A 19,395-nucleotide genomic window follows, 5' to 3' on the forward strand; every position below is an offset into this window, starting at 1 on the left:
AAGATTTTTTATTTTACCATTTTTTGCAAAAGTATATTAGATGCAAACAAACAATACAATTCCCTTTTTAAACAAGAAAAGTAAGCATTTAATTGTTAAAACTATGTCACTTGAGGAGCTTTGAATAAAACATATTTACAGACAAAGGTGTTTTTATCTTATATGCAAATTTTTTGTTTATTTTGTACAGTTGTGGCTTAGTTACTGCACTGAATAGTTTTTCAGAAAACTCCCTTGTTTGAGTTTGTAATTGATACTGCAATTAGCGATTAATCAATTACTAAATTAGTTGACGATTCATCACAAGTCATAAAAGTTAATTTGATTAGTTGTTTCAGCTCTAGTTCAAAACGAAACTTATCACAACACTTTTAAGTAGGGTTGTGCTATACTGGGAATTTCAATCATCAATCTGATACCAAGTCAATACAGGACTATTATCACCAATACCAATACCAATACCGATATTTATACTTTTTTATTTGAATGTCATTATTATGGAATAATTTGGTGGTTTGAATTAATTTAGTTGATTTTAATCAAATACAAGACAAAGATTTTAGACAAATAAGTGTTTTTTTATTAACTAACTACAACATAAAACAATGTAGCATTATAGAAAATTACTTTATTAGCTTCTACTACACACATTTGTACCACACCCAACACATTAGAATGAGACGTTAAGATACCCATGATGGCGGGATAATTTTCAGCTGAAAGCTATGGAGATACAAATAACCCATTGACCTCATGTCTTAAGGGGCAGCATTATGTAAAATCATCTTTTTTGGGCTTTACATCATGTTATAATGTTATTTCCTCATCAAAAACATACATGGAGTGTTGTCTTGATTATTTTATGCATGTTTGAGAAATCCTTTAATATTCGGTGGCTCCTTCAGACTAGCCAGCAGCAGTTAGCAAACACCTGGCGGAACGCATCAGCAGAGCTCATTATACAAGCTACTTTTCAGTGCAACGCTGGTAAAAAGGTGCAAGGGTTAATAGAGGAGCCATGTTGTGGTGATTTCCTGAAGGCGGCATTTCTTAAAGAGACAGAGGCCCAATTTCAAGGCGTTAAATTACAAATTCCAATTTCTTTCAACTCGTACTTGATATATATGTAAAACTGAAGTTAACAATTAGTTAATTGTGCTATAAATGTGTCTGGAAAATACAATACTGCCCCCTTAAAGCAATAGAAAACATTTTCAGGTTGCCACTGGATACCCCTGCCACCATCTGCCAATAGTGGCAACATCAATGCCACTACTGATGTTGCTTAATATCCTGTTTTCCTGAGATGTTGAATTCTGACTTTTTGTTGACTGTAATCAAATATGACCAAGTCTTAAAATATTTTCCTCTACTGTATGTTTAACAAATCTATGGAATACATGAGTGTCACTTTCTGACACCAGTGAGAAAAAAATATTGACCTTTTCAGCCGACTTTTTTAAATTTTTTTAGCTGTGCCTATATAATAACAGATTAGTTTAGCCACAGGAAATCTACCGGTGGATGATAAATGAACATTTCAGCTGCACAGAAAAAACTTCTAAGAATGATTGAGTTCCAAAAGGCTGCAGACAACAGTCAAAAATGTTTGCAGCCATATAAATTTTCTAATGTTTAAATCAATATTTTTGTTGTTTGTGTTGTCATTATATATGCATATGTTGTTTGTTGTGGTGGTTTCCCGGGGGGTGGGGGGTTTCTCTTTTCTGCAGGTTTAGAAGCAGATGTTTACCTTGTTGACTTATGTTCTCTCAATGCTTCTTTCTCTTCTTCGTTCCCTTTAAAGCTTTGCCCACCTTTCTCCCTTTCTTTTGTTTTTTTTCTTTTCCATCTCGGTGTCCATTTGAAATAAACCAAAGCAAAATTTCTAATAAAGTTTCAGACATAGATCAAGTGGAGCATATGGTAGAAACCAGCCCTGCACACAGTGAAAGGTAAGAAATCTTTTCGCACTTTACCAATAACATACCTAATGAAAATATTTAGTGTGTGTTGACAATAAAACCACAGCTCCATGACATCCTCCCGAGCTCTTAGAACCGTAGGACGGACTAGAACTTGCAAAATGATCCGTGTTTAGCCAACAAGTATTTATTTGTATGGGGATGTGTGTGCAGCTAATCTTCTTGGCCTCCTTCGAGGTTTTGTTTTTGTTCCTCCCCCGCCCCCCCACTCCTGCCCCCTTTCACCCCTGAGAGCCTGTTTGCCTCACACCAGCTGTCATGGAGAAGGAGTTCCCAGCTGACTTGGCAGCTTCAGTCTGTCTCCTCCTGCGGCAGAGCGAGGCCTCGTACGACGCAGGGCAACGCGAGGATTTGTGTCACCGAGTTGTTTCAGGATGAAGTCCCACTGATTGTTTTTCTAATAAGGTTAAAAGATCTTATTGTTGTGCCGATTTGAGCTGTCTAAATGCGCAGTCTTTTCCACTGGATAAACTGGTGCTTAGTTCATCCCCTACCTCCAGATTTTATGGAGCAACCTTATTCCAAAATGGATTAAATTCAGTTTCTTTCTGAAGAACTGAACACCAGTGGTGTCAAACAGTCAGTAGTCTAGAGACTCTCTGGTGAGGCCGGCTCCAACCCAAACCCTTGTCCAGTCAACCCATTGTAGCAAAGATGGATGCAGTCATATTGTACAAACATCTAAGATATAAATCCTGGAAACACGATCAACGTTATGGCCAAAGCTTTATGTTGATAATGTTTTAGTTTTTTTAGTTTTTTGTTTTATTATTTTACTTTCCAATTATGGAGGTCTGTGTGTAGAAGTTTCAGTGAAAAGGAATTTGACCTATTTTGGAATAAGGCTTTAATATAGCGTAGCTCTGTTGGTTCCCAGTTTGTTGCTCCAGACTATGGATCAACATTTACTTTCTATCAAAGCTGAAGGCAACATGTTTTAGTTTGTTGTCTTAAAAAAAACCCCCACAAAGCTCCTTTTGTTCTTATAACGACTTAAAACATTTAGGGCGTTTAGCTTAAGATAAGATAGCATCTGATTCAAGCTGAATGACTGCATGACTTCACTTACTGTCACATCATCCTACGATGTTGTGGCAGATTCTTTCTTACTTACACTTACTTATTTTTGTTGCATTCCTACCACAAACTTCAATGTAATTTATTGGGATTTTAGTGCCTGATTTTAAAGTGAAAGGGAAATTATACATGGTTTTAACATGGCCGCATCTTTATGTTTCTTTAGCTCCCTTCAGTCGATGCTGTAAAAATCACCTTTTTGTTGCAGTTCCAGCTACAGACCTATCGGGGGATGTCTCTACCACTTTCAATGTCGAGCCACAGATTCCCAGATCTGGACTTTGACTGGGCCAGTCCAACACGTTTTGATCTAAACGCCTAGAGTCAGGAATCTCACACAGCCTGGGACTTGATTTCTGAGTTTTCCAGGTCTGGATAACGATTGAAGTATAAAAGATTCTTTGTATTTTCAGTCTTTATTCTGTATCCCGTTATGCTCGCATTGTGTCCTTCCTTCTGTCATCTGTCCTTCATTTCTATCATCATCCATGTTCTTTTTTAATGAACATGAAGAACTGAGAACTCTGAGAAGGTATGATGTTTTTACTGAAAAACATAGCTCCGTTTGCATGTTTAGGGTTTTTTGTTCCCTGTATGAATGGCTAAACTTGTTTGGTTTCATAAGGTTAACATTACGGATGATTTCAAGCTCAAAAATGTCACATTAAGGAACATGCAGGAAAAGCAGTTTTACATACACGACCCACCTTCTGGCTACTGACCGTCCTGCTGAGTCGAATTGGGAGTAACAGTTCTTATGACAATGAAAGTAACACAAGATTACTGATGCTTATCTCGTATCTGAAGAGTAAGCTGATGATCACTATGTTCAGGAGTGGCTTCTGGTATTTTTGTCTGTTTGGACTCATCAACACCTGTGTTGATAGTCTGGCTTCTACAGAAACAGTGTGCTGGACGGCCATGTCTTCAGTAGGTTTTCCACTCGTTTGCCGGTGGACATTTTCTGCATGAATAATGCCCTGGGTGACTTCCTCTTTCTCCAACCAATTAAAATTCAGGAAATTACAAGAGATTCCAGGGTGGGATAAATCCAGAGTATTCCAAACAGGGGGCTGCTACCCGACACACAGTGCGTCACCTCCCTGCTGTTGTTTCCAGTTAGCACTGGGAGAACATTTTTCAAGATTATCTGTTTCATACCATACTGTCCAAGACTGACATTTGTAAAGTATGTCAAAAAAATACATACTTTTTTTTTTAAAGAAAAGTTATATACTACAGTTTTAGGTGAATTTGGAAGGCATTTGGTTGCAATGGATTTTATTTAGGGAGTTCAGAGAAATAGATGCTAAATATATTTTTAAGAGAAACACCTTACTTTTCTGACTTTAATACAAGAAAAGGTTGAAAAACATGAATCATTTTCTATTCCTTTTAAAATTAAGCCCTGCTTTTTTTGTGCGATGCTGCAAATTTCACCATCGATCCAATACACCGCCCATATCGCCGATACCAATACTGATACCGACACTTCTTTGTCAAGTTTGATAAAGAAGTTTTAGGTGTTTTTATCCTTTTTTTTTTCTTGGACAAGGTTTATAAGTATCTGAAAAGTACTTTAATAACATATTAACATGATTTGTGTTTGTTTTTATAAACAAAGCGTAAAAACAATTATATTTTGAGAGTAAATGAAAACTAAATATTTTTTGAGGAAGAGTTGAGAAACTGCAACAGCAAAAACAAAATATAATTTCAAAACGGAACAAAACATTAAGTATCAAAACGATACTGAAACCGACGTGGTATCGATATTCTGCTGTCACAAAATGTCCTAATAAAAACACAGTGTTTGAGGTTGCAACGTGGCAAAACGTGACATTTATAACTTCTACCCACATGCAGATTATTACACTGATTTAAGGTTGACAGGAAAGTTTTTGTTCCTCTAAAGGGATTTCTTGGTGATGTTTTGACGGAGCCACTTGAGTTTTTCCACTCAGATAAAATCTGGATAAACAAAGTCAGTCACAAAAACAGAGGCTGATGGTCCACTTAAGACATCTCAGTGACATCTGAAGTTAAAAAAGAGGTTGAACATTTTTATTCTTTCTAAATGGCAAAACATAGTTTTGGATTCAAACTTAAACAAAAAAAAGTGGAATCCCAAAGTTTGGCTCCAGCAATTACATGTAAGGTGCTGAAAATAAGTAGAAAAGTGATTGTAGAACACAGGGGAAGATAATAAATGACCTTTTCACTGTTAGACATTTAACTTATTACTGCTGCAGAGAAAGGGGGGAAAAAACAATTTGTCCACTGGTCAAATCATTTTAGATACCAGACATGGGACTGAAGTTAATAGTCCTGGCAGTAATTAGGTTTGGGAATAAATAAGTTTGGGGTTTGTTAGAAATGCCGGTTTAAATTGGGGAACAAAAATAACCTTAATCGTTTTTTTTTTTTCCTCCTAGTTGACTGAACATAATTATGGATTAAAAATTGGGAAAATCTGGAGATAATTACTTTTTGGAAGATGCAATTGAGAAAAAAAAATATAGCATTGCCAAGATGAAAAGATGGGATTCTGGCAGAGCAGCAAAGCAGATCGGGATAGAACGAGTCTGAACGTTTCATCCTGCAAGCCGTTGAAATCAGGAAGTAGAACTTTAGTGAGAGTTTCCTTAAAGAGCATTAAATGTCAAAAAGGTTTCATATTTGAAATGAAACAGTTCAAATATTGCGCAAGTTTCATGTGAATGTGAGTTGATGTTATATCTGTGGATCATAGGCTACGATGCTAAAGCTTTGACTCATCTGTGACCTCAGCTGCATCAGTTCTGCTATTCATGCAAATCAAAACGGCGAAAATCTGCTGCTTTGCATGAGGAATCGGATCAAAGAGGCTCGATGGGAAAGTTGAAAAAACTCACAATGCCTTTTGGGTTTTACGAAGTTTTTTTTGTTTGTTTTTACTTCTTTTTTCTTCTCCTACTGCACACTCAGAAAAACCTTTAGATTGTTTGCTTTATATTAAATCAGAATTATTGATGCATTCCCGTTACTTGCAGCGCTTTAAGTCAGTAGAGTAGTCTATAAATGACGCGAAGTAAAACTACTAGGTCGAATATTTTGCACAAATGATGAGCGGGGATATACCGGTTTGGAGTTGCAGCCTATAGCGCCCTCTTTCGGGCAAATTTAAAAAACAAACCCTCCGGGGCAACAAACCGGAGGGTCAGTATTTATGCAAGTTTAAACAATCTGCAGCGTTTTGTTGCAGGCAAAATTAAATTTGTTAATTATTTGTACTCAGTTATTTGCAGGTTCGTATTTTTTTATTCTTTATGTTATGCAATATGTTTTTTTTGTTAAATAAATTCAATGCAAACATATTTTACATGAAAATGCAACCTTGCTTAATTTTGTATTTCACTATTAAATAAGTAATTAGAACACTTCTGAAAATAGAGAAAGCATTTTCCACTAAAGGACTGCATCAAAGGAACACAATGGTATTCTGAAGTACTGGTGGATTTGTCCAGCAAATTAAAATTGAAATAATTATTTACAGAGTGACTGATGTTTTCCACGCAGAGTGATGGCAAGAAGAGAAAACTTTCAGACACTTGCACTGAAATAGTATATATATATTTTTTTTGCATCTTTTCAATTCCTTGAAACTAATACATGTGTGACAACACATTGCTAACACATTGAAACATTCAATCGTGATGCAAATAAGCATGTGAAACAGAATGAAAGCTGCAAAATACTTTTCAGAAACTAAAAATCCAAAAGGCGACTATATAATACATAAATATGGATTGTTGTCAATTAATTTGGAGTCATAAACATTTCTGTATAGATTTGAGAATACTTCTATTCTCAAATGCATATAGAGCAGAAAAGCTATTTGAAAACTTTGAAAAGTTAAATATGAATTGTTGGTGTATTGTTGTTGTTTTGTTGATTGACAGGTTGATTTTATTTAAATGGGAAAGTCCATCTAAATGAACATCCAGTGCTTCCGTCAATTCACCAGATTTAGCAAAAATGCTAATTTCTATCCATAGTCCAATAAAACAAAAAACATAAAGAAAAAAAACTTATATAATATGACTTGCTGTACAAATAAACTCCCTCTGGGACATGACTAAAAATCAGACAGTTTAATAAAAAAAAAGACTGACGTTTTTTAAAGACCTTTATTTCTCATGATGCTTTTCTGCTAACAGCTGATGAAAACGACATTTAAAGTTAGAATATTACATCACATAAATAAATAAAAACTTTTCAAAAACAGAAACGTGGGCTTAATGAAAGGGGCGTAAAGGTTGTTCAAAAGTAATTTGACAAACAAAACTCATTAGAATGTATATTCTAATTTATTAAGATTACTAAGGTTTTTTTTTTAAATACCGTCCCGGGTTTGGAGATCTTGTGGCTGTTTGGATCCTCATAATCACCAAATTCCATAACCTTAAACGAAGGCTTTAAATATTTAGCGGTTCTTTTTCAGAAAGTAATCTAATCTAGTTAAGATTTTATCTCCAGCGGTCGTAAAGGCACCAGAGAGGTTCTAAAGACAGGGACTGGAAGGAGATCAGGCCTGATCTCTGGGCTTCATCAAACTGAGACGCTTCAGCTATTCTAGACGCGGAGCTGCCAATCACGCGCTGATGAGGCTCGCGCATTCACATCAGATCCCGACACTAACAGCTGTTACATAACTAATCCGGGCGCGAGATACTGCGATTGAATGCGGGCGCTCGCATATAAACAACGTAAAGGTCAGCAGCTGCCACACACACACACACACACACACACGCACGGACGCAAGAGAAACACACACAGACAAGGCCCGAGGTGGATCCAGTTCAAGCACAAGAGTGCAAATGGCCTACTTAGAGTTTAAAGTGAGTAATTAGAAACCTAAGCGGGGCTCATTTCTTCCCCTCTGATGAACGTAATGAAATGCCGCGTGCTCCCGTGGTGAGTGGCACCGGGACCGGCCCAGTCTGATGGACACCAGAACAGCTGTAACCACACATCACCGAAGACCCAGACGAACTAGTCCAAGCTAAACGGGGTTCCTTGGTAAGCAATGTCTCTCGCCAACCTGCATTTAGTCTCCATGGTAACCAAACATAAATAAATGTGGATTCTGCTGGGAAAAAACACTTGAAGACTGATCAAAAATGAAAACAAGAATCTTGAAACATGTTGGTTTGAAATGGTGTGGACCTTGGACAGTTTCTTTTCTATCATGTGTGGAGAGACATTATTATTTCCATATGTCCACTTTAAATACATGTAGCAGAAAAATGGAAGGTTATTACATAAATCATCAACATGAAAGTAACTGTGGACTTTCACTTTTTTCCAGGGTGAATAAAGTTGAATTTGTTCCAGAATTGTATTTAATTTACACTAGTTCAAAATTATATAGGCACTTTCACTAATATTTCATGATTTGGTTCAACCGCTTTTCTTATCTTATATTTGTTTGTAAAATTTAATCCAGGAATAATAACAGTACACTTCTGAATGTGTATGTTATGTCATTTGTATTAGACCTCAATGGAAAACACAGTAAAAAGTTTAAAACTGAAACTCAACGGGTTAGCATTAGCACATCTGCTCGCTTATAGTTGGAGAATATTTGTAGACGGACATAAAACGGGTAAAATGGCAAACTTCGAATTTCCCACTTCACCTGAACGCAAAGTAACTCCCGATGCCTTTGTTGAGCGTAGACCGTGAACACACCAGTCGGCCATTTTGAACAGCTGGCATGGTGCTCGGTGTTTTTCTTTGCGCCGTCCATATGAAGGTGTTGGTTTACCAGCTCGGCCTTTGTAGCGCTCAACCGGGAGGCTTAGTGGTCTTTGTCAGATTTATATTTTAATTATCTGCTAAACTGCGGCTGAGGGCCGTGTGGGAAAGAGCCTCCGGCTGACCTCGGCAGCTGTCAGTCACTCAGTAAGGAGAGGTCAAAGGTTGCAGACAGAAACACCAACGCTGCTCTATTATTTGTGGTTGAAGTGCCGTTCAACAGATAGGTAAAGCCAGCAAGGTTCGATGAGGGGAGTTTTGTGCTAAAATAGGAGGACACAAACGACGCACTTTGTAGAAATTATTTTTTAAGCTGTGTTTATGTGGACGCCAGTGCAAGCAGGTTTGTACTCTGGCGCCATCTGTTGGTAGAGAAATTAAGTCTTTTAAACCAAATTCACAAGTTTTTAAAAAAATATATTGTTAATTTTTTTCCTTTCAATATCGTCACCTTCCTAAGGTAATAGCCAAAGTTATATTTTGCCAAAAAAATATTTAGGGGAAGAAAAAAACTTTTGGTAAAATTGATTTATTATGTAGTTTATTTTGAAGCTAAATATATTAAGCAAAAAAAATCAATTTATTTTGTCACCGACTATTTTTCAGATTTAAATTAGTATATTTTTATGCACATGTCATCAGTTTTTTTCTATAAATGTAAATTATCAATTCGGTTAAGATGACTGCTTTTACCATGTTTGTAAATGTACTTAATAAAAAAAATCTAATTTCTAACGTTGGAGCCTTCATGTTAGCAGTTGGCTTAGTAGGGTTTTTTTCCCCCTCAATTTTTCTTACTATTATTATTTTTAATTTTCTTTAGTTTTTGTCTGTTACTTCTTGAAAAACCAAAGTTGAAAATGAGAGGAAAACAAGCGATGACACTGCAGGTTGTAGGAAGCTCCCCTCCTGCTGCCTGTATGTCTGTAGTGAATATTAAGAGTCAGCCTGATGATTTGTCCTTGTGTTTATCCTCCTCTGATACTTCCTCTCCATCCGTCACGCCCTCCCATGAAGAGGCTAATCTGATCCCAGTGGGGGTTCCTCCACCCCAATGAAGTACTGAAAAAAAAGACACATACAGGAGATTTTGTCCCTGAGTCGATGCTGGACAGCCATCCTGTGTAATTCAAATATACAAAAAAAGTGTATTTTTGAAGATGCGTTCAGATATAGCTACAGCAAGCCATCAAAACAAAAGCAAATAACTGTTAATGAATCACTAATCTGAACATTTTGTCCATTTTTTATAAACAAACCATGAGAAGACATCTTTCTAGCCCCTAAAAAATGTCATTAGCATGTTGCTAATGACTTCCACAGTCCTCACTTCTAAAAAAGAAAAGTGGTGGAGGAGAAATGAATGCTCCACAACATGTCTCCCCAGTCTGCACGGTAACCAATTTGGCTGAATGTGTTGTAAAATTGCATGCTGTATGTATATTGCAGACCCACTGATTAATAAATGGGTCAGTTGTTCCTATACCTATTATTGTTGACTATCGTTCTCTGTTTGAGTAATATCACTGGATTCAATATAGATATCGGCTGATACTCAAAGTTGCAATATTGGTATCATATCAGAAGTGAAGAAGTTGTATCGTGACAACCCTAATATGTTTCTGTCTGTCTTTTCAAGCATTTAATTTATACTGTGTTTTTATTTAAAAAGTGACAAAGTTGCTCGTTGTATTGTCCATTTTTAACTTTAGAAAATGGCCCAGATGATTCTTTTAATATTTTTTTTACAAATTTACAACCAACAAGTTCATTGTCATCTGAGTTTGTGAATCCCAACAAACCTAAACAAGACTGACACAATGAGACATCGAGTAGGCAGAGACAGAGCAGCTTTTCCCTTCACTCAACTAAAAAAGTGGGACGAAACAAAAAACAGAAATTGGAACGGGCTGCTCTGTTTCTGTGTTTTATGTCCCAGAGGAACGCAGAAATCATGGAAGCCCCCCCTGTAATTTACTGTTCGGAGTTGCCTGGGCACACTTGACTCCCATGAGGACCTTCCACCAGTGTTTTTATAAGGTCGGGATTTGTAAAGCTGCTCTTGTTGACCCCCTGGAGGTCACGAGGGCAGAAAAGTGACATGACCCCCCAGGGGCCTCCCACCCACACGCACACCCTGATCTCAGGTCTCAATATGAGATGAGTAAAAGTTCCCCACACACAAATTGTCTGTCTGTGTTTGGGTGATCTTTACAAAGTTTAATTTAAAAGTGACTCCTTGATATTATGTTACAACAGAATAGAAACTTACAATTGGATAAAAAATGGTACAATGCTTGTTGACTTTAAAAGTATTTGCTGAACACAATGAAGTTTATGGAAACTTCATTGTTTCCATAAACCATTTACATGGTAATGTAAATGACAAACAAAATTAGTTGGATTTTTTTAATGAGATTTTTTGCATCGACCTAGTCTGGCCACTGCCTTCCTACGCAATTCTGCTCAATTTCAATGGGACTTCTCCCATTGAAATGAATTTCTACAGTACAATTTTAACCGAGCCAATCAGCTAACAGGAGAATGGAACAGAGGACGTTTGTTTATAGCGCAGGCAATTTCCGGTAAGCTTCATAGCGTTGAACTGGAACTGGCATATTACATATGTCATGGGCAAACGCTAGCAATTGGGTGAAGTCTTAAACTTCAACAGAGTCCAGGCCTCTACAAAGCAATCGCTTTTCAACTGCTGATGGTCCACACTCTGTCGAAACAAGGGACTAGGTTTTACCAGGCTAGCTATGACTCTAAAACTGTAATTTTCAATCTCTAGGCTGCTTGTATCAAATGTCAGTGTAGCCATTCTTAGTAAACCTTTAGTTATTCTGCCCAATCTGCACAAATGTATCTCATCTCCTGCACAGACATCTCCTCTGTCCATCTGTGTCTTCAGGGCCCCCAGACGTGTCCTGGGAGCCGCTGTGTGTCTTAACCGATCACGGTCAACTGCTGCCTGAGCCAGGAGAAAGGGAAGGTCAGGATTACATCAGGACTGTTTGCTCTTTGAGGCGCTCCGTAACCTTCAACCTGCCCTCCAAACTGACACACTGACTGCCACTATTGATGCACAAAAGAATAAAGACAACATGTCTAATCCGTCTTTTTTTAAGGATAGGAGCTTGTTCTTGAACTTTGCAAAGCTAGCATCAGAAAACATTTGGTCACAGGAATGCTGGTCAGAGAAATGTATGATTCCACATTACAGAATTCTTCACCAAGGCATACATTTTATGAACTACTATGTCCAGGCTGACGGTGCGTGATAAGACAGTCAGTTTGTCAATGCAAAGACGATATGAAGCACTAGTTGCAAAAAGATACTGTTGCTGAGAAGGACATGTGTTTCCATTAAATAAGAAATTAGAATCACACATGAATAAGTTTGTTCATGTGATATGTAATTAAAAATTATGGCAGTGACGGTTGTAAACACTTCCATGAGATATATTAATATTTCAGACATGGTGCTAGCATTCATCAGCCGTCAGAGGAGACTTACTCAGGCGTTGGAGCAACAAGCTTTGGAGAAAATGTAGTTAGTGATTTTACAGAAGAGTTATGGATTCAATACGTCTGAATGACAGATGACGTTTTATCAACAGTGTGATGCTGTGAGAGCTTTGGTGGAGCCAGCTGCACATTGTCTGAAAAAATCAAAAACAAACCATCGTCCGACTACTTCCTGTTGTCTTTGTCGTGGTTTTTGCCAGTAGTAACATCTGGTTGTTAATAATGTGTGACTTGTGGGTTTCCACAGTCAAATTGGCTGAAAAATCATCTCACCCGAGTGCAGAAATATTTCATCAAAATACACGAGTTTTTTCAAAATTGCTGTGTTTTCGTTAAGTGAATTTATTTTCGTGATTTCGATTTGCGCAATTCTGTGGTTGATGGAAACGCAGCCTGTGAATCTTTGAATATACTTAGATGATTTTTTAATTTCTTTTAATTGAGCGTTTGAATTAAATTGAACTTGAAACAAAGTCAGTGTTATTCCAATTTTTTTAAACTTAGATCATTAACAGAAAATATGTAAAGTCACAGAGAAAATGTACCCTCAGTTCCACGTGAGGCTGTGAAGACGTGGTGGCCTGACCGGGGTCCAGTCAGGGGATTATCTCTGAAATGACCTGAACAGACATAAACAGCTTCAATCTGCCTCTAAGATGGACTCTAATCTGAATTTCAGCAGTGGCCAGTGTCAAAGCCAAAGGCGGCTGTCCGTTTGCATTCATTGACAGGATCTCTCAGGTTTATTTGTCGATATGACTCGAAAGGCTTCGGTAATCCCTCCTTCCCGTCTATAGACTGATTGATAATTGATCCCTGTTCAAACAGGCTCTCATTGGGCCACAGTTGCCTTTGAATGCCGAGCGAGTCGTTTCGCCTCATCTTGCCTCCGTGGCCTAATCCAATGAACGAATGGGAATGAGAGCGGCCACTCTGCCGTTTATCTGGCAGTGTTTGCTGATGAGGAACCTCAGCACAATAAGGGTCACTCACTCACTGAGCCTCACAGCCTTTTATTAAGAACAAGAATTACAACTTTTGCTAGGACAAAAGTAAGAAACTCAATAAACCCAACCGGGAACTGGAAAACCATTCAGTTTAAAAAATGTGTTTATTGTACTTAAATCTGATTCGAGAATCTATTTTTTATCTTAACTACGTTTTGGATAAAAATTACTTTTTAAATTGCTTTTTAGATTCTTTTATTATTCTTTGGTTCATATTTTCCAATATTTGAGGTACATACTTTAAATATTCCTATTGTCAATTAGTAGCACACCAGATTCTGGAATTGTTCAGTCCTACCATTTGGCACTTGACAGAGAGCCGAAGGTTTGAGGTTTCGATGAGAAATCTCATTTTTACAAATTGAGATTTCTACTTGTCAACCCCAAAGAGCAAAATGGGATGTTTCCCACCAATCCCAACCTCCAAATCCAAAATAGTTGCCTCATTGATAAGAGAACTGCATAGAAGACAAAGCAAACAAAAATTGCATTTCTACAAGTCAGATGGTTTCGGCTGCTGCCGGTCATACCAGTTAAATCAAGGCAAGTTGATTTGTATAGCGCATTCCAGCAACAAGGCAATTCAAAGTGCTTTATATTGAAAAAATACAACAATAAAAAATAATTAAAAAAAACACCAAACAGAAACCAGTAGCAGACGTTACATTTTGTCAAGTGGCATCATGAAAATCAATATCCAGAAACATCCAATGACCAACTGGAACATTGCCCAATTTTTGTTGGTCAACTCTAAACAATTATATTGACCAACTGTTTCTAAACTGGCGTGTTTTTAGCCTCGATTTCACTGTTAGTCATATTTATCTCCCACATAATTAATGCCAAAACATTTTACCTCAAGGCAACCCAAATATCACCAGCGGCAGTTGTGCCAAAGTTTGAGAGAGACGGGTTTAGATATCATTTATTTCACTACTATACACCACTTAGCACTGATCTGATATAGTTAAGCCTAAAGTAGCACAGCAGACTATAGAAATGACTATGAGAATCAAAGACAGACATGATCACCTGGAGACCAATTACACTTTAATGGAGAAAAAATTTAATATTGATGCAAATAAAGCAATCAATGTTCTCTATAGGCCCAAAATGTAATTCATATGCGTTGCTTAGCATTAGGGAGAGTTTTGAGGAACAATAACCTAATTGAAAACTGTAACTGGAGAACATGGAGACAAGCAATTGTAAGGGGAAAAAGGAACTACTCAATCACTAGGAGCTAAAGCCCTAACAGGCTCACAAAGGGAAAACATCCTTATATCCAGCATTACATGTATATTTATGCAGCGCAGAAGACTTATGGTAATAGTTTCTCTGTGCTCTGTTACCTTCACAATGAAGAGGATAGGTCAGCCAGCGATCGGCTCGGGCCCAGAGCAACACAATTTGATTTGTAAGGCATGACACGGGGAATGACATTTAACTTGTTATTATTTCCTGGAAAAGATTAATGATAAATTGTCTATTATTTTTCCTTAAAAGTGAAAGATAAGGCCACAGTCATTTGGCCCGGAGGCAGCCCGCCGCCACTATGCAAAACGACAGCCAATTATCAGAGCCTAGTTTGGGATAATGAGTTTACAATGAATCTTTTGATTGAAATGTAACTGGGTTGGCCCTGGGCAAAGTGCAAAACATAAAAAAAAAATAATAATAATAAAAGGAGGGGAGAATAAAAAAGTTACAGACTCAAAGAGCACCATATGACTGTGTCTCCAGGTTTCTCTCTCTCACTCTCTCTCCATTTCCTCTCTAGAGATAGCTATAGTAGGAAGCCGGAGATATGTATATATTGATGAAAAAATTATTAAGTCGCCGAGCGCTCGCAGCAAACATAAATTAGCATATTCAGGGTAAATATGCAGACTATTTACGATAATAAGGCCGGATTATTCAATTCAATGAATGTTAAATAGATGAGGAAATGGGATGTGCCTTATCTGGACCGAGCTTCTATTCATTTTAATCGCTTTCCAATTGAACTCTTCGTTTTTATTCTCTCTCGGTTATTGTTCGCACTCCAGCCCCTGATGGCACCTATGGCTGCTGGGAGATTCCCTCCCTCCTACCTTACCCACCACGGGTCACATGGTTTCACCGGCTTTCACCTTGTCCTCTGCAGCGACGGAGAAAGTCGACGTCACCCTGAGGCCAACATCACGATAAGCCCGTTTTCATTATGCACACACCGGGGGCCGATGGAGAACAAGATTAGCGGGGCCTCACGCGCATCAAGTCGAGAACGTAGAAGTCATCTAGATTAGACAAAGAGAGTCTTTTTTTATGGTGCGGGGTCCATAAGCAAAACACATTTGGTCTCTTATTGCGTGTATTAAACTTTAACTTGAAGCAATTCAGCTGTGTGTGTGTGTGTGTGTGTGTGTGTGTGTGTGTGTGTGTGTGTGTGTGTGTGTGTGTGTGTGTGTGTGTGTGTGTGTGTGTTTCTGTCTTCACAAGGACTTTGATTTACTTCCAATCATTTTTTCATTCATTTATATCAATTAATCAATCAAGTTTATGGATCACTGCAGCTGTCTGATTAATTTTTTTAGCCAGACCTGTAAAGATACTGTTGCAGTAATCAGTCCGTCTAAAGATAAATGCTTGGATGAGTTTCTCTTGATCCTGGAAATCTTCTTCAGGTGATAGAAGGCCAACTTTCTAACTGTCTTTATGTGGTTCTATAGTCTAACCCTCCACCTAACCATTACCAGTACACGCCTGATCCTAAACTCAATTCACACCTTCGTCCTAAACTTAACACCTAACCCAAAACAGCACTTCTTCTTATGGGGCCTGGGCTTTGGCCCCAATAAGGAGCAGTGGATCCTCACAACGTAGCATTTGTTGATAAAATAGTCCTTCCAAGGGGAGGAATGAGAAAAAACACATGTAGTACGGCTTTCCACACTGCAAAAACACAAGATCTTACCAGGAATTTCTGTCTAGTTTCTAGTGCAAATATCTCAGTAACTTAAATTAAGACAAGAATAACTGAAAAACAAGTTTTCAGCTATATAAATCAGCTTGTTCTAAGTCAGTAATTCTTCAACATATATGTCTACAAAAACTACTAGGTCCACTGACATATTTTTTTCACTTAATTCAGGAACAATTTCTTATTTGTGAAAAAAAACAAATCTGTATTAAATGCTTCTGTTCCAGTCCAGATTTAAATGAAGAATTTGGAACAAAACCCACAAACGTTTGTTCACATACTACCCCATTCAAAGAAGAATGGGCCTCACTTTCAGTCTCTGGATGTGCATATCAGTAATTCTGAAAGAAATATTTTTAACTTCTTTGAAATAAACTTTAAAATGAAAAAAGATTTATAATTTCCCTCCAATCTCATAACTTTATACTACATTCTGTTTATCTCCTACACAAAGTCCTGATATGAGGTTTGTGTGTGTGTAACACTACAAAATGCAAAAACAAAAACAAAAAATAGTACCTTGTCAATAACAAATCTGACAAGCACGTAATCATCCCCCAAAACACAGCTATATCTAAAGAATGGCCCCAAACTAAAACAATTCACTGTGTACTTCACTAAAAAAATGCATTAATGTTTCCATCTAGCGGTGAATGGCTGTTATTGCTTTCTGATTGTTTGAACAAAAGCTGTTCTTTCCAACTGATGGCTATTTCTTAAAAAAAAAAATTTCTAACATACAATAAAAAAAGCGAATATCCTTTAACTTTAAGAGATAATGTGCCCCTAAAATAACTGGCTGATGTAATTACCATTTCTGACACAAAGAATGCATTTACCCTCTTCCGTCACAAGATGGCAGCCTCTTATTAAAGTTCTCTGACACAAGTTTGCTTCCCTCAGCCCCAGTTCATGTTAAAAGGCCTGGAAAAACCCACAAATTGAGTGTTCAGCTTCTGCCGGACGGTGTTAATAAGATCTAAGGTGGTTAAATATTAAGCTACAGTCTTTATTTTTCCCGAACTCACTGAAATCTATCAGACACACTACCGATCTGACAGATGCTCTTAAGAAGTTGCGGCATCGCCGTTGGGACTTGACAGGCCACGACAACAACCAGCAGGAGCACAGCAGGTGGCAGCACCAAGCTAACCTTCAACACAAGAAGCAAACTTTTAAAGGCAGGAAGTGAAAAATTCTGAATGTCATAACATACACAGTACCTGCTAATGTCATATTCCTGAGCAGTCATTAGGGTATGTCTCAGCTTTTTATGTATTTATGATTAAAGCCTACATCCGCCACCCCGCTACTCCCCCCCTCCCTACCCACTTACACATTATAAAAAAGCCCGCCATTAATTATTTGCTGTTTTGCAGGAGGGGAGTCTGCCCTTTTGCTAAAGAGACTCATTTATCTCTTCGCGTGATGCCTGATTTCAAATGAACAAAACTGTGATGACGATAATTATGTTTCCTGCAGTCGCTTGCGAAGCTAATAAAGGGAAATTAAAACTGGTAGTTACACTGTTTCAAGACTTGAAAACCTTTTGAACTTTTCCCACATTTTGTGATGTTACAACCCCAAACCGAAATGTGTTTTAGTGGAATATTATGTGATAGACAAAAAAAAAAGCTAGGGGTTAATTGTAACATGGAATGCAAACGAAACATGGTTTTCACAGTTTGTTTGTTTGTTTTTTTTTTTCAAACAGATTGATGAAATGTAGAGTGTGTACTCAGCCATTTCTACTCTGATACTGCTAAAATATAAGCTAGTCCAATCGACTGCCTTCAGAAGTCACTTTTTTTTTCAAAACTAGTTTGTGTGTGTGTGTGTGGGGGGGGGGGTTTCTCAGAGAAGATTCTACAGTTCTCAGAGTTTTGCTAGAAGACATTAGCGAACATACGGCACCATGAAGAATAGTCAGGAAGCTCTGGGAGAACTTGGCAGAGATGCAGAATTCAAGTTATGAATATGTTCTTAGAACAAGGGTGTCCAAACTGTGGAACCTGGGGCCCATTGGACCCATTGGTGGCCCTTGGAATAATTATTTGTTACCTCCATTAGCAGTTCAATAGTGATGCAAATTTGGCCACACAGCAAATAGAGGAGATACGAATGAAGACTTTTTGTACATTTTTAGGAGATTTTCACACTTATGTCTCCCTAAATAAAATACAGGTTAGGTACAACACAAAGTATGTTCCTTTTAGTAGTTAGTTTTTTTTGCTTTTGTTGTAATGCGGTGAGACAAACCAAACAATGTCCAGCATTTTTCTAACTTTACGAAACACGCTTAATTAATTAAAATTTTTAATACCTTAACTGTCACTGTCACATGTAAGTCATTGTTTCATGAGAACACCAGTGTCATCATGAAGGAAAAAACACAGAAAGGGTTTTTGACAAAAGTTCTCATTTTTGTTGCTGGTAAAAGACTAAAATAATTTCCTAAACCAAAGAGATACAGAAAAATTTGATCCAAAAATGTTTCTAAGCTCCCAAACAGCATCTTGTGTAGGTTGCCCACAAAACCAGAAATGGCCCTGGTATGAATATTACTGAGGAGCCGACAGTTCAGTCTGAAGGCGGTTCTCCCTTGGTGGGTTGAAAGGAGTCAGTGTTCATGTAAAACAGGCTAACAATAACAACACAAGCAACTGACTGCTAATCGATTTTACACATCTGAGCAATGACATCAATAACAGTTACCGAGGCGACCCTTGATCTCTCTGAATGAAACGCGCCGCTTTTCTTTAGCACTGTGAAAGCTTTTCTGCACCCAGGGATGTGGGACAAGCATTTGCAACGGCCAGGCCTGCTTTTTAGGACAGACGTCCCTGTGGATGAAAAAGTACTTCCTCTTTTGAGTATCTTCTGGAATTTCTCCAAAGGGAACATTACTTACTCTTACCCACACCGGCGTTTTTGTGTATGCGCTCCCCCTTCTCGCTGTCATTCCCTTTTACTGTTATTCTGTTCCTCTGCGACTCGGTGCTAGCCTCAGGGAGATGCGAGGGATCCAACTCCC

The 19,395-nt window shown here is 37.8% G+C and overlaps 1 long non-coding RNA gene across 1 annotated transcript; it reads left to right on the top strand.

Moving 5' to 3' along the window:
* The first annotated feature begins 7,590 nt into the window (after positions 1-7,590).
* On the top strand, positions 7,591-12,865 carry LOC106918965 (uncharacterized). Its single transcript, XR_001418508.2, has 2 exons — positions 7,591-8,123; positions 11,776-12,865. It is a non-coding gene; the product is annotated as an uncharacterized LOC106918965 (long non-coding RNA).
* The last annotated feature ends 6,530 nt before the right edge of the window (positions 12,866-19,395 follow it).

Source organism: Poecilia mexicana, unplaced genomic scaffold, assembly GCF_051168715.1.
Source record: "Poecilia mexicana isolate PSO_F unplaced genomic scaffold, ASM5116871v1 scaffold_22, whole genome shotgun sequence".
Taxonomy (NCBI): Eukaryota; Metazoa; Chordata; class Actinopteri; order Cyprinodontiformes; family Poeciliidae; genus Poecilia; species Poecilia mexicana.